The following is a 21,591-nucleotide window of genomic DNA, read 5'->3' on the forward strand; positions in this document are numbered from 1 at the left end:
CCCTGCCCACTCAAGTATGCCAAAGACAGCCCATCCTTTCCTCTCTGAAAATGCGAGGCCCAGGCTGCTCTTTCACATATTTGGACACAGAGCCCTATGCCACCAAACCAGCTCATCCCAGCACTTTAAAGGAAGGCCACAGATACAGGCAGAATAAAGCCTGGGCTTCAGGATCCTGGCTGGGTCCTTAGCTGAGCCAATCCCAGCAGCACAGAGGCCCAGAGTGCCACCACTGGAAAGAGGCTTGCCGATCAGCCCGTTTCCCCGTGCCTGCTTCAGACCAGCAGACGGAGCGAGGCCCGGAGATGCTTTCTGTTCGGTGAAAACTCAGCCATCCAGAGCAGAAATGCACCCAAGGCCACCTGAATTGCCACGCAGGACTCTGCCCAGCATCCCACAATAGCTCTTGGTGCCCACAGTTGATGAATCGGATGAAAGGGAGGCAAATTGGACAAAGACTTTGCCCAGGGCCCCTAGGGGGCAGAGATGAGACTCCCAGGAAGGGCAGCCCACCCAGGCTGGGGACAGTTGAGCCCTGCAGGAAGGAAAATGTGGACCCTGTACCCACTCGACGCCCCCACATCAGCTGGGTATTAGCAGGCCTGAGCCAAGAGGTCCTGGAATTCTACCCTGCTGTACTGCTGCCTGTTCCTGAAGACTCTTTACCTAGGTGGTCCAGGATACCCGATCAAAGTAATGATGACATCGTGGCAATCTATGAGGATATCTGAAGGATAGAGAAGAAAATATCTCAACCACTATATCCCTTCCTATCCACTTTTTGAGGTTCCAGTTACCTGTGGTCAGCTGCAGTTTCAAAATATTAAATGGAACATTCCAGAAAGAAACAATTTATAAGTTTTAAATTTTGCACCATTCTAAGTAGTGTGATGAAATCTCATGCTGTCCCACCACATCTTGCCCAGGACGTGAACGCTCCCTCTGCCCAGCATCTCTACACCGTAGGCTCTACCTGCCTGTGAGGCATTTAGCAGCCAGCATCACTGTCAGATTGAAAAAACATAGTAGGCAGGGTGTGGTGGCACATGACCGTAATCCCAACACTTTGGAAGGACGGGGTAGGAGGAGTTCGAGACCAGCCTGGGCAATACAGTGAGACCCCATCTCTATAAAATAAATAAAAGAAAAAACATGGTACATTATATATAAGACTCAGTACTCTCGGTAGTTTCAGGCATCCACTAGGGGTCTTGGAACACATCCCCCGTGGATAAGAGGGGCCTACAGTATAAAGGTCCCTAGAACAATAAGCCAAAAAGGTATTCGGAACCACTGAGGGCAGGGGAGTTCCATATAAAGGGTAATGTGGAATGGGCGTGATTATAAGTAAGCCTGCTGTGTGCAGACACCTAGCCCCTTCCATTTGCTTAGGATCTTTCTTTTTCACCATCTGCTTGGAGACAGAAGACAGGTGCAGCAGCTTCAGGTCCCAGGAAGTTTAAAAAGCGAAATTTCCCACATTTTGTAGCCTGCTAGCCTGAGGCTGGCTCTTTGTTACTGACCTTTCCTTATCTGGCATCTCACCTCTTAAAATGATCTTCCCTTATCTCCGAGCAAGTTTTGCTGCTTCTTCCCCCACCCCTCCCCTCCCCACCGGAGAGTGACTAATCAGCACGGTGCAGGAGGAGACGAACAGTGCTGATCAGGATGACCCAGGGGGCGTGCCTAGTAAGGATGGGCTCCCTGCTCCTCCCGGTGTGGCTACAACATGAGGGTCAGGCCTGGGACCTGCTTTGGTAGCGTGAGTGGAGGTCTGCTGAGGAATGGGCTCTAAGGGCAAAAGGAGGCGGTTCTTAGACTTTCCATAGTAATGGAGGCCCCCACCCTAGGCATACAGCTTTCTTCGGGAACGGGAGTCCTCTGTGGACACCTCTCCCTGAATTAAAAGTGTTTAGGGCCCTGTGTCTTCTTCCCCTCCAGGCTCCTCAGTGAGGGAGTGACCAGCTCCCTTCGGGTTTACATTCCCTTCGTGAGTGTGGCAGATAGCCACCTCCTGATCCCACCACCTGCGGCTGCCACCGATACAGAAAAGAGGGAGGGGCGCTTTGCTACTGGATCCAGGATTCTAAAATGAGGAGATGATCCTGGATTATCCAGGTGGCTCCAATAAGGCAGAGACACGCATAGGAGAGGAGAAGGCAATGTGACCTCAGGGGCAGAGACTGTGACCACATCCAAGAAACGCTGCACTCATCAGAGGCTGGAAAACATGGCTTCTCCCCTAGAGCCTGCAGAGGAAGTGCAGCCTGCCAACATCTTGATTTCGGCCCAGCGACACTGATTTTGGACTTCCGGACTTCAGAACTCTAAGAGAAGAAATTCGGGCTGTTTTAAGCCACCAGGTTTGCGGTAATATGTTATAGGAGCCACAGGAAACTAAGTCAGCGACCGGCCTCATAGGATTCTTTTCTATGTGTGTATTCATTCAACAAACATTTAGCAAGTGCCATACATGTCAGACACTGTCATAGGCTCTGCAATGCAGCCGTGAGCAGGACAGGGCAGGCCCTGCCCCGTGGAGCTGCAGTCCAGTCAGATAACCGCCTGAAAGAGCAGTGCCTCCAATAATTACGGACGAGCATCACAGATAAGCAGGAAGCAAAAACAGCAGCTCAGAAAAACCACACAGACCTCCATAAAATAGTGCCAATTCCTGTATAAATTATATACAAATACACTTGTGAAGACAGATGTCACCTTCAGAGAAAACACAAGGCCATCTAGATCCCAGCTGCACCCCAGAGAACAGTACAGCCTGCGAGAACAATACAGGTCAGAGGGAGTGGGCAGAGTCCCAGACACACTGCGTTTCTTCCCCTTCAGCGGGTTCAGCCTCCTGCAGAGGGGCCAGGTACAGCCATGGCAGCTACAGGCCCACAGAAATGGTCTAAACCCCCAAGGGAAGGCCCCTAAAGGAAAGCATCCTGAAAGAGTGGCTTTTCAATGTTGATACAGATATTGCATGGAATTTACACCAAAGCTTCAGCGTGAGCTCATGACCTGGGCGAGGGCTTGCTTCAGATGAGTCAAAAACATGTTGGACCTCAGAGACTGCGAGCTCCCGCAAACGGCTTGCTTTCCCACAAGCAAGTTGGTCACATCAGGCGGGCAGTGACCTCATGTAATCGTCCAGTGTGGTGTAACCCACAACAGCCCATCTCCAAAGCTTGGTAAGCTCCCCTGCACCACCTGCCATGACCAGATACCTGATTTTGCAAAATATCTGCTGATATTCTTGGCCACAGGACTCGCTCTGTCTGAACAACCTGGGAAGAGAAGTCAGGGACGGGGAGGGGGAAGGAAGTGGCCAGGACCCTCCACATGCTGCTCCTGGTCCCTCATTCCATGACCTGTGAGCCCCAACCTCTAGGCCAGGCTTACCAACACCCCTTCCTTCCACTTCTTTTGAGGATTATATAAGACAACACATGGAAATACACTGAAAAGTGTGAGGTGCCAAACCAAGGCTGAGTGATGCTTTTAACCTGGAACTACTCAGTTGCCTCTGAAAGCAATGAACTCTGCCGTCTTCGCAGGTACAAAAGGAAATCGTCCACTAAATTGCGTTTCGGTAGCTACAACTGTGTGTTCGCTAATTCTTCCACCCTCTCACCCACCTCCAGCTACTCCAAGTGTGCAGCTCCGTGGTAGCTTCGAGAGTGGGGTACTATGTAGTAAAGAATTAACCTTACCCAGAGATGTCTGGCCATTGCTGGAGGTTCCTGGGAGGTACCTCTAACTCCTGGGGATGTCTGCCTGATAAGAGTGTCTTTGTTTGCCTGGGGAGTCTTGGACCACATCGAATAGCCTAACAGCGTGATTTATGTTGGGGGCTTTGAACCACATAGTATCAGCTCCAGAAGGACTGAAGAAGTCCAGAAATACACCTTCTAGAAGGGTTAGAAATTAAAGGTCAGCCACACAGGTAGTCCACCATGCCTACCTGTCTGAGCCCCAATAAAAACTATGTACACAAAGGCTTGGGTGGCAATATTCCACGTGCACGGTCACACATCCTGGCCAGGAAAAGTTGGTGTCACCCATGACTTTACTGGGAGAGGATAACTGGAATCTTTGCTTTTGGAACTTTCTGTTCCATGCGCTTCTTCCTTTGGCCCATTCCTTCCACTGAAATAAACCAGAAGTGTAACAGCTTTCAGTTGGTTCTGTAAGTCCTTCTGCTGATTTATCAGATCTAAGGGTGGTCAGATCTGATCCCCCAGACTCCCACCACCCCCTAACAGACAACTGGCATCAGAAGTGAGGTGATCCTGGGTACTGGCCTTGCACTCTGTAACTTCTTAACTCTTTTGTGCCATGGGTGCCTTTGGCAGTCTGATGAAGCTGTGGACTTTTCTGAAGGTGATTCTTAAATGCACAAAATAAAATATATAGTATTCAAAAAAACCAGTTATGTGAGTCTCAAAATATATGCTTCTTCATTAAGATATTAAATAACAAGTTATAGTAGAGATTTACTATCTATCATAATTTTGAAGTAGCAACAAACAGCCAATATTTCGAGATATCTGCAACAACGATAAAGAGAGGCAGATTTAAACCAGGCGCAGTGGGTCACACGTGTAATCCCAGCACTTTGGCAGGCCAAGACAGGCAGATCACTTGAGGTCAGGATTTTGAGACCAGCCTGGCCAACATGGCAGAACCCGGTCACTATAAAAATACTAAAATTCGTTGGGCATGGTCATGAACGCCTGTAATCCCAGCAACACGGGAGGCTGAAGCAGGAGAATCGCTTGAACCTGGGAGGCAGAAGTTACAGTGAGTCGAGATGGTGCCACTGTGCCACTCCAGCCTGGTGACAGAGCAAGACTCTAGCTCAAAAAAACAAAAAAAGATGTAGATTTATGTTAGTGTCAATGTCACAGGTGGTATATTTTGTTTCCTACATTCACAATTGAAATCAGTTCTAAATTTCAGAGATGAGTGGAAATAAAGGTCTAATTTTTTGTCTCATCCAAGGTCACAAACCCCATAAATTCTATCCCCAGACCACCAACTGGTCTATGGAAACCCTAATTAAGAAGCCTGGCCTAGGGCTTGGATAATTATCTTACCCTTCCCAGCTGCTTAAGGAGAGCTGTCACTGTCAGTTTTGTTTTTAATAATAATAATTGTAGTGGATCCTCATTGAGCATTTGCTCTGTGTCAGCCATAATGAATGTGAAGGTGCCATACACATGAGCCATTATTTTTATGTCTTATCACTTAACGAGCTTTCTGATTGAGTTAGGAAAACAAGAGCTGGCTTTTGGCATGCTTAATATGGGCGAGGCACATACCAAGCACTTCCAGTGCATTCTTTCATTAGGCCTCACAGCAACCCGATGAGGTGGAACTGTCATTCCTCCCATTTTATAGACAAGGAAAGTGAGGCTTAGAGAGTTTAAGCAACCTGCCCAAATGATAAGGCTAGTAACTGGTGGAGCAAGGAATTCAAATCAGGTGTCTGACTCAAGACAGCACAGTTCACAAAAGTTGGCAGAATGGCACTCTGCAAACCAGGGTGGCCATGGTGGTGCCGCTGGATGACCTGACCACAGTGACCCTGAGTCCAGGCAGAAAAGACTGACCACTGACTGGAAATAGAGATAACTCAGCACAAGGTCCTGACCTGCCTGGATTAGCAAGTCAATGATTACTGAGGCTGTGGGGAAGTTTCTGTGCTAATCATTAGTGTTCCCATTCCAGAACCATGGGGGTCACGAAGATTAACCTGCTCAGGGAAGAGCTTCCTCGTTTCCCTAAGGATTCCCTTGATCTGCACACCAAGGGTCCTGCCAGTGCTTTACGGTCTAGCAACATCCTCAATATCAGGCCATTGTGGCCTTTGCTTTCTCCAAAATCATCATCACCATCATCTTCATCGTCATCGTCATCTCAGAAGATTCTTACTTAGAATGGACTCCAGATTCTACAGAGCAGCTATTGGCATCCAAGCTTATCCAAGGACCAGGATGCCTGGCAGAGGCAAAGGCAGATGGGGAGGAGAGGGCTGAGACAGAGGCAGGGAAAAATAAGCCTTACAACAAGACAAATTACAATACAGGAATGGAAGTTACGTGGCACCCATGCCACCCCTCCCCGCTACCACACCCAGTAGCAGACCCTACTCACAGGACACTGTATAATTTCCCCTGAATGAGCTTGATGCAGCCTCAGAATCCTCCAGGTAGCCACAACCAATTGGTTGAACTTGACACACGTGTTGCAACCTATTTTTCATCAGATCCATGATACCAAAAGGAAAGGAGAAAATTATACTCTTGAAACAATGACATGAAACAAAAATAGCTAACACTTACTGAGCATTTATTCATGCCAATCCCTGTTCTAAGCACTTTACATGTATTACTCACATTTTCTCCTCACTGCAAGAATCCTAGGATGTGAATACTATAATTAGCCCCATTTTCCATATGAGAAGCCTGAGGCACAATTCGGTTAAGTCACATGTTCCATGTCAGCCAGGGAGAAGAGAGTAAAGTAAGATGTTGAATCCAGCTGGTCTGAGTCCATAACTTGCATATTTGATTACCGCTATACTCATCCTGTCCACGTGCTGAGGGGGGTGGGGGTTAGCTTTTGATCCTAGCAAAAGACAAAGATGAAAACGGCTTTATAGTTTTGCATGCTGATATAAGCAAAAGTGACTTATAACATTCTAAAAGACTGTTTGCTAAAGTTTTCAGAGAGATGCCTTTGTCAGTAAATGCATTTTGCCCTGGTCCTGCTTCTCAATACAGCCCATCTCTTCACTTTTTACTTCCCCAATACAGCTCATCTGTAAGCCCAGTGCTGGCCATACCAGAGCCCAGCACGCAGCATCTACAGTGAAGACTCCTGGCTGAGGCAGGGCCTCCCCGCTCTCCATCCTCACCTCGTCAGGCCCTCCAGTGCCTGTGTATTTCCTGACCTAACTGCTTGCCTAAATACAGATCCCAGGCACTGTCTAAACTGTCCCAGCTAGCCCTGGAAGTCCCTGGAATCCAAGCATTCTGTTAATACCAGGGGTAAAAGAGAACAGATGCAGAGAAAGCCAGCTCCCCCCCTGCCCGTGGTGCTGATGACAACAAATCAGATCTCCGAAAAACCAAGTTCAGTGCCAGAATCCAAGTACTTAACTCAGTCACCATAACCATCTTCTCTTTTTATAGATAGAACTGAGGGGAGCTTTAGGAGAGGGATACAACCCCAGTCTCAGCAACAACAACAACAACAAACCCATACCTGCCCTTGTAGGTAGCTGCTCCTGGCAGCAGAAACAGGTGTGTCCTTTGGGATGGCCCAAGGTCACCTCTAATGGCCCCTCAAGGCTCCAAGCTCAATGACTGCTGGCCGAGGCAGCCAGCAGGTGGCCGTGGCAGAGCGGGTGACCTGCTGTCCGCTTTGCCTCCGTTTTCACCCAGACCAAGAGCACTGCCTCTTCCACGGGTGCAAGGGGTGGAAATGAGAAAGGTCTCAGGGGGCACTAGACCAGCAGCTCCGAACAATTAGCACTGGCAGTTCTGGCTATGACCCAGACTGGCATGGAGCCCGCTGGGCCCCCACACCCAAATCCTGACAAGGAGTGAAGTAGGAGCAGACTCTGGGGAGGTTAGAGGGCCTGGCCGGCTCAGCCCATCAGAACCACGTCAGCATCAGCCGCTGTTTGGAATTAGCTTCACTTCCTCTCTTCCTACCACCCATGCAAAAGGCAAATTTTCAGAAACCCTACTTAAAACTCTCCAAGCACTTTCAACAAATGTTGTAGAGTGCTTTGCAGCATATAAGATTATTCCTTTTGTATGTAGTATTTTATTCACTCTTATATGAAGTCCGAGCATGAGGGCAGACCTCAGTGAGGAAGACAGAGTGAAACGCCACCAGCACACAGCAAGAAAGATGGCAAAAAGAATCCTAACCCAGATCTGACTGAGTGAGAAGTCCTAGCTCTTCCCACTATACCAAGTCAATTCTCCACTGTGCTGATACCTCACAGGTGGTTCATTCATTCTGCAGAAGTTCCTGGGTGTACCATGAAGCAGACACAGAATTAGACAGGGATCTCTGGGATTCCCGCACCCTCCCCTAATTGGCTGCCTGGCTCTTTGCCTCCCTCCTCCCTCACTCCCTCCACCCACTCCCTTCCTGGTAATTACCACTGGAGCAAGTAAGTTAGACCATTAGACACTCACCAACATTTGGTCAGCATGCACCTAGCACGGGCAAGGCAGGGGGCAGCTGAAATGAGAGGCTTAGGCAACCCCATCTCTACTGGGATTATAAATGTATAATTCTCTGCACTTATCTCCAGCTTTTTTGTAGAGAAAGCATTTCACAAAGAGGTCAGGCTTAGGGTGAGTCAGACAGACAGAAGCCATTCACCTCCACTGAGGTCAAGAAAACCAGGTAGAGAGAGACGTTCTCAGCAGTTCCCTGCGGCCAGCTCGATCATGGTCATGTGCAATTCTGGTGAAAGCCTCACTTTGGGAAGTTTTCCCAGAAGCTGTCCAGAGAGCTCCAGGCACATAACTTGAACAGCACCCTACATTTTTCTTTTTGATGGTAGGATTTGGGATTGGTTCACCAAGCTACTCAGGTCCAGTCTCAAGAGATGCCCAGGCCCCTGGAGGTCATGAAGTTCACACGGGGTCCTTATTCCCGAGGTGCCCTCCACCCTCACTGTGATGCCCAACCATCCTTCCTGGCACAGAAAAAGCAATATAGTAAAATGATGGCATGGTCAGATGTGAGCATCACTCTTCCCAGACACAATGCCTCCACTACAACAGAGGACAGAGCACAGATGGGTAGGAACTGCTAACTGAAGCACTGACCATTCTGGGCTCCTGGTTGTACAACTGGGTGTTGCCTTTCCCATTTTTCTCATTCTGCCTTTCAGACCTTTCCTCTCTGTTTCCTCGTCCCCAGCTGGGTTGATATCTTGATCAGATCCTGAAACATTTTGGTCCCTTTCAGATATTAACCAATGATCCTTATTTTCAGATATTAAAATTTCCAGGCCAGTCTAAATAAAAACTCGAATGGTTTGGCCCAGGCAAGTTTTATTCTGTCTCCTTCATCTTCCATCCCCCATTTTCTACCTCTATCCCTGACCCAGGGTGCAAAAACCTGCCTCGGGGAGGGTCAGGGTCTCTTCTTTGTCTCTCCCCACATTTCTACTACTCCTCTCATGTTTACCACCTGCTTCGGCTTTCCAGGTTCAGGGCAGGGGGGAGAGATTGACAACAAAGGATAAAAGTGTCCTTTACATATTCTCTCTTCTGGTTTAGAGTCACCAGATTTTGCAAAAATAAATAAATAAATAAAGGATGTCAAGTTAAATTGGAGTGTCAGATGATAAACAACACTTTTTTTTTTTTTTTTTTGAGACAGAGTTTAGCTCTTGCTGCCTAGGCTGGGGTGCAATGGCATGATCTCGGCTCACTGCAACCTCTGCCTCCCAGGTTCAAGCGATTCTCCTGCCTCAGTCTCCCAAGTAGCTGGGATTACAGGCATGTGCCACCACACCTGGCTAATTTTGTATTTTTAGTAGAGACGGGGTTTCTCCATGTTGGTCAGGCGGATCTCGAACTCCCAACCTCAGGTGATCCACCTGCCTCAGCCTCCCAAAGTGCTGAAATTACAGGCGTGAGCCACCATGCCCAGCCAAACAACAAATACTCTTTCAGTATAAGACTATCCCATGCACTACTTGGGCATCCTGTGTTTGATCTAGCAGACCTCCTCAGCTGCTGGCTGCTTCCGGAGCAAGGAGGGTGTATTCATTTCCACGGCTGCCAGAACGAATTGTCTCCAACTCAGATGCATAAAATAACACACATTATTTTGCTTGTAGTTCTGGAATCAGAAGTCTGAAATAGGTAAGCAGGGCTACATTCCTTCCAGAGTTCTAAGGGAAAATCCCTTGCTTTGCTTTTTTCAGCTTCTAGAAGCCACCTGCATTCCTTGGCTTGCAATCCCTTCTCTAGCTTCAAAGGCAGCAGCATAATATCTTCTCTGCTCTCTGACTTCTGCCTCCATCCTCATATCTTATAGCAATCTGTGACTCTCTTACCGCACCCTTCCCTCTTACAGCAAGCCTATGACTGCATTGGGACTATCCAGATCATTCAGGATAATTTTCTCAACTTAAACACATCAGCACAGTCCCTCTGGCCAGGTAAAATAGTATATTAACATGTTCTGGGATTAAAATCGGAATATCTTTGCGAGGGTGGAGGACTGTTGTTCAGTAACTATCTGGCCAAGGTCTTTCCCTCTCCCTCAAGGAGGGGATTTTTGTAGATTTTTGGAGACCTGCTTGCTGGGGATTCCCAGCATGCCCCATTTTCTGATCTAAACAGCATGGGTGGTACCTTCTCCAGCTGACTGCCTCCAATTCCTCAGCTACTGCTGGCAGGTACCCCACACACAGGCTTTTTCTGTTGGGGTCTCCTCTCTTTGGCAGACAGAACTCTTGAGTGAAGTGCTTTCAAGTCCCTGGGGCCTGGATACCACCCAAGGGATCATGTCACCTTGGACCCCAAAAAAACATTCCAGCCCTGGCCACAACAAATCGTGGAAGTGCATATCACTCCCAAGCGTTTAATGGTCAGATTCGGGAGCCACAGCAGGGAGCCGGCACACACTTTCTCATTAAAGAAAGCCGCTCTGAGCAATCTTTAACTTTCGATTAGATCTAGGCTGGAAGTGGATGAAGTGCCAAGACCAGGACTTGCAGGACCAGTTGGAATACTTCTTAGCAATTTCTGCCTGGATGGTCTAGCCCCTGTCTTTAAAATGTGTGTGTTGCGGGAAGAGAGGGGCATGGCAAGAGAGCTTGCTTATTGTCCTAAGCTTTAGGTTTCAGCCAATATCCCCAGACAAGTGGAAAAATCTAGCATATCCTTCTGGACAGAAAAAAAAAAAAAAAAAATCCAGAAGATAAATCTGCAGTAAAGTACAGGTGTTACCTATCCCAGAGGTACTCATGTCTTAAAACAGGAGAGGGCAATGATTGACTCAAATGCATGGGTTGCTAATGAAAAAACTCCCCACATCAACAATTAACTCCATAGGAAGCCCTGACTCTGCCCTGCATGCCTGTACCTGGCCTTGCCTACCTGAACAAGGCACCAGCATTCTGCAGAGGAGCTGGGCCCTAAAACCTACCTGAGCTGACACAAAGAGCCCAGCAATGCCAGATGGAAGACAGCATGAATGGTGCTAGGATGGCCCACAGGCTTCATTTGCATGCCCACTCTTAGTCCATGAAGGCTGCCACAATCAAATACCATAACAGGGTGACTTAAAGACAGCAGAAAAATATGTCTCACCGTTCTGGAGGCTGGAAGATCCAAGATCAAAGCACTGGTAGATTTAGTATCTGGTGAGGGCCGGCTTTCTGGTTCATAGATTGGTGCTTTGTGTCCCAACACAGTAGAAGGGACCAGGGGTCTCTCTGGGGCTTCTTGAATAAAGGTATTAATCCCATTCATAAGGACTCCACTCCCATGATCTAATCACCTCCCAAAAGTCCCACCTCTTAATATCATTACCTTGGGAGTTAGGATTTCAGCATATGAATTTTGGGGAAAAACAAGCGTTCAAACCATAGCAAGGTGGTGGTGGCTGGCTGTATTTGGAAGAGTACTAAGGCTCCTGATGCAGCAAGAGAGTGCCACAGTCAGTGCCCAGCACGGGCCATGGCATGGGGGGCAGGCAATGGCTTGAAGCTTTCTGTGGCCACAGAGTCAGTCTTGGGTGTAAGTCCTGGCTCCCTCACTTACAATTGCATGACACCGTGGGAGCTGCTTAACCTCTGGGCACCCATTTCTATCAACTGATAAAACCTATCTATGATACAGGGTTTTAATGAAGTTTAAACAAAGTGATGTTTACAGAGGACCTGGGGCCCAGTTGCACCCAAACGATGTCATTTCCCTTCTTTCCACATCTAAGATGACGCATGTTAGTGTTTTGGGGTACCTTTTCTTGGTGGCTCTATATCAGTGTGCATAGAAAGAAGGAGGAGTATTTACCATTTAAACTCTACCTCACACAGATGCAAACCCATCTGTAACTGAGGTCAGAGGCATCATTAAATTAATCACTAGCCCTTCCCAGGTGTGACAGAATTCCTCTGGCATTGCTCTTTGGGTGTGCCTGCTAGTTGGAACTCTGCAGAGACAGGTTTTCAGCTTCTAAAAGTCAAGTGGTAGTTTTGCTGTGAGATGATATCACCCTCTCCATACTACACGTGCGAACACACACACACACACACACACACACACACACACACACACACTCATACACACTTTCTGAAGGCCAGGGGTAGGGGGGCAGGAACTGGAGCCCACCCCTCGGCCCCCCAGACATGTGCACAAAGCATGGCTTCATGGAAATCCTTTCAGCTTACTCAAGAGCAACCATTTCAACCTGACTTCAGATCAGCCTTTGCCTTGTCTTATTAATACTCGGTTCTAGACTAAGTGCTTTTGTTGCATCTTTCCATTATATCTTCCAGCAACTCCATGAATTTGGCATTTTATTATACAGATTTGCAGACAGAAAACTGGAGCATAAAGAAGTGCTAATCTGAGGTCACAGTGCCTGCACCAGAGCTGGGCCCAGGTCTATATCCTGGGGCCTCTATTCTTGCCTTGGGAGAGCCACTTAACCATCCACCTGTAGGTCACCCTGAAACAAGTTCGTAAAAAGCTTGAGGTACACTGGGAATTTCTCCCCTCCTAAAGGTGACTGAGAGCTTTGCAAGGTGTCTTTGCCTCCACCTCAAGCACGCCAAAAAGGCAGGAGGAGAGTTCACTTGCACCCATCTGCTCACATCCCACTGTCCTCCATGCCGGCAGGTGGGTCATCACTTTACCCAGCCAGCAGAGACCACAGTCACAAAGTGAGACCTTCCTTTGCTTCAACAGGCCAGCAGGATCTGGGAGGTACTGCATGCACAATGCAGGTTTCTGCCATCCCTCTCCCTGCTCGGGAGACACAGCAAACACAGCACCCAGGGGACAGCTGAAGGTGTGGGCCAGGGCTGCCATCTGCTCTCTCCCTTTATAGCTCTTGAGGCCCCAGAAAGGCATCTCCCCAAGAGGCAGACAGGAAGGGCTCGTGCCTTCAGGGGAGCCGGAATAAAGTCCTGACTCATAGTAGGTGTGAGCAGAGCTGGAGAGGGTGCGGGTTGGGGATGCAGTTTTGCAAACATGGAGGTGCTAATCCCCTGTGCACCACTTGACCCTCCCAGAGACCCAGGGGAAGGTGATGGATTAAGCTCTATATTAAGCTCCTGAAAGAAAGAAAGAGATCAAATGCTGTTCTGGAGTTTCCAGGCGAAAAGGAGGCCCTGAACCTGAATGGTCACCATAACACCAACAGCTCACAACTGAACTGCCCTTGACCCTTGCCAGGGCGTTTCATAACACAAGCTCAAGCCAGAAACCTTGGTGAATCAATGTCCTCTGCCTTGGAGCAGCTCCTGTGTTGGCTGAATGAGTTCGTGGGCATTAATAAGACCCTCACAACGAACTGGAAGACGGTCAGGGTTACAAATTCATGTGCACCCATGATAAGGGGGAAAGGACTGACATTTGTTGGAGGCAAGAATACCAGATTTAGCAAAGAAAAGTACAAGATTTCTAGTAAATGTGAATTTCAGAAAAACAGCAAATTTTGTCTTTACTGCGCTCTTCTACCAAAACAATTTTTTTTAGGAAAAGAACGTTCTGTGGATGTTTGGGATATATTTATACTAAAAATTCCTGTAGTTTGTCTGACGTTCAGATGTAACTGGGTGTCCTGCATTCATCTGGTGACCGCAGTTGGGGGTCAACTGTGCATCAGATGCCATCTCTACATCTCTCCTTCTGTCCATACACAGCCCTGGGAAGGAGCCAGTATTAGTTACGTTGACCTGACTGTATGCACGAGCAAAAGCTACAGTGAGCAGTAACCCGATTTGCTTACAGTACCACAGTTCAGAAAGGAGGGGTGGGCCCTGGAACCTTCAGACTCTGATCTCTCTGTTGAGGGCTGCTTTCCCGACCCTTCTTTTTGGGGGAAGGGCATTTGTAGCGCAAGAAGAGGCTGTGGTTGGCCCCGAGCTGTGGGGGAATCCTGCATCATTATGGCCAAGAGCGCAGGCACATGAGCCACGTCCACCATCATGCCTGCAGGCAACACCACACCAGCAGGCGGGGCACAGGACCGAGGTGCTGCCACCACAGTTCACAATGAGTGCTTTTGTGCCCAAGTAGTTTAGGGCCATGTGTGGAATGCCTGGATACTACAACAATAACAACCTTGATTGTAATAATAATACAGTGACAACAATAAAAATAGGTCATATGAGCCAGGAATATAATAACTCTCTATATCCATGACTCGTTCAATCCCCACCACCACCAAAAAGCGTTAATCTTGCTAGTATCATTAATAGCTACCATTTGTCGAGTATGGCCATGTGCCAGACCTATACCAATATTTTGTGTTACCATCTCATTTAACACAAGCAACAATCTTATCAGGGAAATATCATTATCCATGTCCCAGATGAAAATCGGAGAAGTTAAGAAACGTGCCCAAGATCACACAGCCATCACAAATCAAACTTAGGTCTGCCTTATTCAGAAGCCTATTGCCTTTTGCTTCTCTACCAAACCCTGGTGGGATCTCAAAGAGGCCCTTGGAGCTCTTACCAAGGTGGTTTGTCCCTATTGAGGGCAGGGAGATGGAAGAGGGGAATGACAATTCCAGCCTGCTCTTCCATACCCCTTCACCCAGACCAAGGGATCTGTGTCAAAACACATCTTGCTTCCCCTTGGACAAATCCATCCTGGAGTAAAACTTCAGAATAAGTCCTTGTCTCATAATGCCACTAGTTTCTAAATTCTCACAGGGAGTGCCCCTGTCTTTCCCATGATTGCTGGCGGCTTCCTTAGATAAGCCAGGCTAGTGAGGGCTTGCCATGGATCTCGTGGCCACCTTCCCAGTGAGGTCGATTTCCAGCTTCATGCCCTACAGCCTGGTTGTATTAATGAGCAAAACGATATGACCAAGAACCCATAGGGTTCCTGCAAATGAGAAACCAATGTGTCAGCCTTCCCAAATTCATTTATGGCTTCATTAATTTCATTTAAAATTTGAATGGGATATTTTTAGTGAAATCTCACAAATTTGGAAGAATAAACATGAAATGTAGGGGAAAATGGTATTGATTAGTGACTGGTGCTTCTTCTTTTTAATATTTATTAAATCAAAATTGCAAGTATAAGCAACATAGGCAGACACATTAACAGAGCAGAATTAAGAATCTAGTAATGTGTCTTACTTGACATGCGATAAAGGGTGCACTTCAGATCAACAGTGAAGTGATGAATTATTTAACAAAAGATTGCAAGGAAATGAAAACTTGGAAAAATATGAATTTAAGATACTGTGTCACTTTACAATCAAAATCCTTCCAGGTAACTGTCAAAGTGTAAAAAAAAAAATGAAATAAAAATTTAAAAAGGGAAGAACTACATAAGCATAAAAACAACAAAAGAAACCACAAAGAAAACGATCAATTACTTTAACCACCACCGATTTAAAATTCTTAGACGGCAAAATCTTAACAGTAACTCAAAATTTGCATGCTTGGCCAATTATCTCCTTAAGATGCAGTCAGATGACAGCACTCTCTAGGTCAATGAATACGCCTGTTTCCATGGTAACACTGGCAAGCTGCCCTCCAGAAAGTCTGAACCAATTACACCCCCAGCAAGTTTCTTTGAGCCCATTGCTCTCACACTGACCATACCTGTGAGTCTACCATCACCACCAACCTGGCAGCAAATCATAAGACTATATTGTTTTAATCTGTATTCCTTTAATTATGAGTGAGAATGAATATATTTTCATATACTTATTTCTCATTTGCTTTTTCTTTTATGAACTGCCTCTTTATATCTTTTGATCACTTTTTAATAACTTGTCTTTGTCAAATTAATTTGTAAATTTCTTTTGTATTACACAGATATTAACCCAGTGTCACATGTATGATTAACATTTTTTTAGTTTATCATTTGTATTTCAGCTTTGTTCATTACTCTTAATATGCAAAAGGACTTTTAGAAAATGTTACTTATGTGAATCTATAAAATACTATTTTATAGCTGCTCTTTGGTATCATGACTTCTGCACTTCAAGGCTAAAAATAGTCACCTATATTTTAGCATTTTATGGTTTCATTTTTCATATTTGAAGTTTTTATTATCTTCCATTTATTTTGGTATAAAAATATGAGATAAGCATCCAGCTTTACGGTTTTCCTATTAATAAACAGTTGCTCTGGCCAGGTGCGGTGGCTGACGCCTGTAATCCCAGCACTCTGGGAGGACGAGGCAGGCAGATGACGAGCTCAGGAGTTTGAGACCAGCCTGGGCAACACAGCAAAACCCCATATCTATAAAAAAGACAAAAATTAGCCAGGCGCGGTGGTGTGCACCTGTAGTCCCATCTACTTGGGAGGCAGAGGTGGGAGGATCACTTGAGCCCAGGAGGTCAAGGCTACAGTGAGCTGGGGTTACATTACTAAACTCCAGCACTGAGAGAGACCCTGTATCAAAAAAAAAAAAAAAAAAAAAAAAGATAGTTACTCCAAACATTTGAAATGCCCCCTCTATCAGATACTAAATTCTGATGTATATACATATTTATAATGCAAACACCCACACATATACATGCAGGCTCACACACTCACTCACTCAGATCTTTCTGAACTAACTTGTTTCATTGACCTATCTTTTCCTGTATTAGTATCATACACACTTAGTTACTATAGCTTTGTTTTAATATGTGGTTGTCATTCACTACAATGGCAGACTTAGAACAAAAAAAATAACAATAATAATATTTACTGGGATGAGCACCTCCATTTTACTTGCCTTTTTTATAATGGTCCCAGCTATTCTCATGCTGAGCTTTAGAATTCACTTGGAATCCTTTAGGGATTCCTTTGGAGATTACATAGGATTTAGAGATCCGTTGGAGGATGTGCCTTTTTTTGACACTGGGTCTTCCCATCCAGTAACAAGATTTGCCTCTCAATTCATTCTAGTATTATTTCTGCTCATGAAGATTTGATTTCACTTTGTTTTGCTTTTGACTTTGGTTACATGTATTCCTAGGTGTTTTATTTTATTGCTGCTAATGTGAATGGAATATATTTTTCATTTTACTTTTTTTTTTTTTTTTTTTTTTTGAGACAAGATATTGCTCTGTCACCAGGCACCAGGCTGGAGTGCAGTGGCACGATCTTGGCTCGCTACAACCTCTGACTCCAGAGTTCAAGCAATTCTCCTGCCTCAGCCTCCTGAGTAGCTGGGACTACAGGCATGCGCCACCATGCCCAGCTAATTTTTGTATTTTGTAGTAGAGACGGGGTTTCATCATGCTGGCCAGGATGGTCTCCATCTCTTGACCTCGGGATCTGCCCACCTCAGCTGCCCAAAGTGCTGGGATTATAGGCGTGAGCCACCATACCCGGCCTCATTTTACTTTTAAGTGGTTATTGCTGATATATAAGAAAATCTAAATTTTTATGTGTTATGTAAAATATATATTAAATATATGATTTTAAAATATTTGTTGTACATATTTTATACATTAATTTTATATATTTTTGTACAGTCTTAAATTCTATTATTTCTAAAATTTTGTATGATTATCTTTGTAAGTAATCATATTATCTTCAAATGAAGTTAATTTGGCCTCCTTCTTGTCAATATTGAGATATCTTGTTTAATTATCTCACTTATTGTGTTGACCAGAATTTTTAGAACAAGAAAATAAGGTGACACTCATCTTTTTTAGACTTTAATGTGACTATGTTTAATTAAACATAATGCTGACTATTATTTGAGATTTTTTTTAATCACATGACTTTTCATATGAATTTTTAGTATCAAAATGATCATACGGGATTTTATATAAGGTTGGTTATATTAATAGGTTTCCAAACATGTTCTAATCTTTACATTCCTGAAATGAATTTCACCTGGTCATGGTACATTCCTTAAACCATACTGTTGGATTCTATTGTGAATGTTTTGTTTGATATTTTTTATCAAGCTCTTTAAACGAGATTGAGATGTAGGGTATATGTGTGTGCTGTGTGTGCTGTTGTTTCTGTCTTGTGCAATTAAAGTGTGAGCCATGTTTTTTGTTCTGGAAAATGCTTAGGCTGTCATGTGGATTTAGTATTTGCCTTTACATGCAAAGCATAATAACAAAGGGCATCGTAATAGCAACACTGGTTATCTGAGTGGTGGCATTACAAAGTGTTTTTCCTTCAATTCTATAATAACTGAGTGTTATGTTTATAACAAAATGTTTGAAATATATACCACTAAAAGAGACTCGACAGAGATATATTAACAGTTATCACTAGGAAGGGGAAATGAGACATGATCTTGACCTTCTTCATCCTCTTGTAAATTTCGTCAGCTATCAGCACTTCCCCCTTCCTGCCCATCTCTCTGCCCTGCTGAGCCCAAAATAAAAATACATGTTACACAAGATATAATTCCTTTCTTAAATGCTACAAACTCAAGGCTTCTGAAATGATAATCAGACAGTACAAACAGATCCAAACTATTCCCAGATACAATGAACAGGAAATTCTGCGGCTACAGAGTACTAGCAAGATAGAGAAGGCTCTTATCACTAAACATTGCATTTTGGAAACTAGAGTCAAGTATAAGCCATACCTTTGCTCCTATGAAAGCAGACTATTTGTCTGGGGATATAAACAAAACTAGGAGGTATCACTACTATAGAAAGTTAGCATTTTAGGTTGCATGGCACAATAAGGATTTTAAACAGCCTACAGCCACACTGATGCACCTGCAGCTTCATGGAGCACACCTGCAGCCTCGAACAAAGTCGCTGTGTCCGCACACAATACACCTGAGGTCTTATACAATGCACCTGGGACCTCACGCAATGCACTAGTACAGAGATACTGGCATCTTTTCTCCAAAGTTTCCTAAGCACTTTGACTAACTTCCTTGAGATGTTTTTTAAAAAATGTTGACGTGAATCATAAAAAACAAAACTTTTTTTTTCTTTTTTTTTTTTGGCATATTCCATTTTTCCATTTTAACCAAATTATAAAGTTATTCCTCAACTGAAGGCAAAGGTAAAGCTTGGACTGGGAGTGCCATCTGACTCCTGAAGACATTTCTTTTTTTTTTTTTTTTTCTTTTTTTTTCTTTTTTTTGAGACGGAGTTTCGCTCTTGTTACCCAGGCTGGAGTGCAATGGCGCGATCTCGGCTCACCGCAACCTCCGCCTCCTGGGTTCAGGCAATTCTCCTGCCTCAGCCTCCTGAGTAGCTGGGATTACAGGCACGTGCCACCATGCCCAGCTAATTTTTTGTATTTTTAGTAGAGACGGGGTTTCACCATGTTGACCAGGATGGTCTCGATCTCTCGACCTCGTGATCCACCCGCCTCGGCCTCCCAAAGTGCTGGGATTACAGGCTTGAGCCACCGCGCCCAGCCTCCTGAAGACATTTCATAAGCCTCAGAGGCCTGCACTGATGATTAAAGGAGAAAAATTAATCACTCAGTCCACAAAGGACTTCATTTTTTTTCTCCCATCTCTACAGGACATCAGAGCTTGCATTGCTGTTGGGCCAACTACAAAAGGTATAACACAACAATTTTTCTCCTCAAGGAATTCACAGTCCGGGGGAGAGACAGATTTTTAAAAGCAATTCCACTGAGATGAGGACTCACAGAAAGACTAGTACAGGGCATGATGGGAGTGCCGAGGCTGGCCACCTACCTGGCCTCTCCAGGAGCCCCTTCCCAGAGGAGCTGGTGCTTAGGCTGAAAAAAACATGGAGATGGCCAGGCCAGGAAGGCCCAGTACAGAGGCCAGAACCCCAGCCCTTGGGGAAACTGCGCCCACTGTATTTCCTCAATTCTAACACGGTGTGGATTATAAGCCACACCATGTACTTCTCAACCCTTTAGCCTTGCACCAGCACAACTGCAAGAATGAGCATCTCCTTCCTTTCGCACTGCAGGTATCTCATTCACCTTTCCTGAGGCCCACCCTTATTTAAATTCTCTATTTTAAAGGACTGTATGTTTTAAAGCTTTTAGGTTCACAGCAAAATTGAGAGGAAGATACAGAGATTTCCCATCTATTCTCTGCCCAGAAACACACGTAGCCTTCTCCATTATCAACACTCCCCGCCCTACCCCAGAATGCTGCAGTTGTTACAACTGATGAACCTACATTGACACATCATTAATTACCCAGATATCATAGTTCACATTACTGTTCACTTTTATTTTGGTTTACCTTCTACGGGTTTGGGCAAATTTATATTGACATGTATCCACCATTATTGTATCATATGGAGTAGTTTCACAGCTCTAAAAATCCTCTGTACTCAACTGTCAATAGCATACATTTATCAAAACACTAACATATCACTTTCTTCTTTAGCATCATAATCAACGTGTAAGTCTACGCCTGCTTTGTATTCCACATCTGGAGATCCTTGGGAATAATATTGGGCCATCAGTAGCTTTGCAAAACATTCTCAGTGGCATACTGCTTTCCATAACCAGGAATGTACTTTTGACCTCGAAAATACTTCCAAAATATGAGTTCAAGTCCTGCTCAAGAAGCCTAAGTTTGCCTGCATATTCTAGTTCCCCTTGAAGTTTTGCCTTCCCTTAGTGGGATTTCACATTATGGAAATTAGATGACTTCTCCTGAAAGTCAACCGAAAGTTTCTGACAAACTGTCCGTTACTCTAACTTTTCTGAATTTTGGAAATTCTGGGATCTATTCTGAGAGATTTGGCCATCTCTACTGCCATCAGTTCCATTGCCTGGTGTGTGCAAGCCATCTTCTGAAATTTCATTTCAATGCTACATCATGTGTGACCTTTGTGAAGATATTAGGTAATAATTAAGATTTGAAATTTAAGTTAAAATGTAGTCATTCAGGCCAGGTGAGGTGGCTCACATCTGTGATCTCAGCAATCTGGGAGGCTGAGGCAGGCAAATTGCTTGAGCTCAGGAGTTTGAGACCAGCCTGGGCAACATGGCGAAACCCCATCTCTATAAAAAAGACAAAAATTAGCCAGGTGTGGTGGGTGGTTTGTGTCTGTAGTCCCAGCTACTTGGGAAGCAGAGGCAGGAGGATCACTTGAGTCTGGGAGGTCATGGCTACCGTGAGGTGAGATTGTGCCACTGTGCTCCAGCCTGGATGACAAAGTAAAACCCTGTCTCAAAAAAAAAAAAAAAAAAAAATCAGTCATTCAAAATGCTATCTTAACAAATAACTCAATGAAGTGCACATGGGATAAGCTGGTAAGCCAAGCCAGGTCAAGGTCACAGGTGTAGAGAGGCCAAGGTTTATTAAAATACATTTATTCCCTGGTCCCTGCCTAGACAGAAAAAAAGGACAGATCAAAATACTTCCAATGTAGATTCCCAAGCCACAAACAAGCCATCAAGCCTCATCTCTGGCTTCCAGTTGC

The 21,591-nt window shown here is 45.1% G+C and overlaps 1 protein-coding gene across 6 annotated transcripts in view; it reads right to left on the bottom strand.

The window, feature by feature from the left end:
- Positions 1-21,591, bottom strand: part of PLEKHF2 (pleckstrin homology and FYVE domain containing 2) — a 362,342-nt gene that overhangs the window by 287,305 nt on the left and 53,446 nt on the right. Inside the window, exons 3-4 of one of the 6 annotated variants that reach the window (XR_012514060.1) lie at positions 6,402-6,633; positions 1,664-6,257 (exon numbers count right to left, since the gene is read on the bottom strand). The exons of the other annotated variants lie outside the window; for them this stretch is intronic. The gene's annotated coding sequence lies outside the window, so the exon portion shown is untranslated. Of the gene's footprint in view, positions 1-1,663; positions 6,258-6,401; positions 6,634-21,591 lie in introns of those variants that run through there. 6 annotated transcript variants of the gene reach the window in all.

This window comes from Saimiri boliviensis, chromosome 15, assembly GCF_048565385.1.
Source record: "Saimiri boliviensis isolate mSaiBol1 chromosome 15, mSaiBol1.pri, whole genome shotgun sequence".
Lineage (NCBI taxonomy): Eukaryota > Metazoa > Chordata > Mammalia > Primates > Cebidae > Saimiri > Saimiri boliviensis.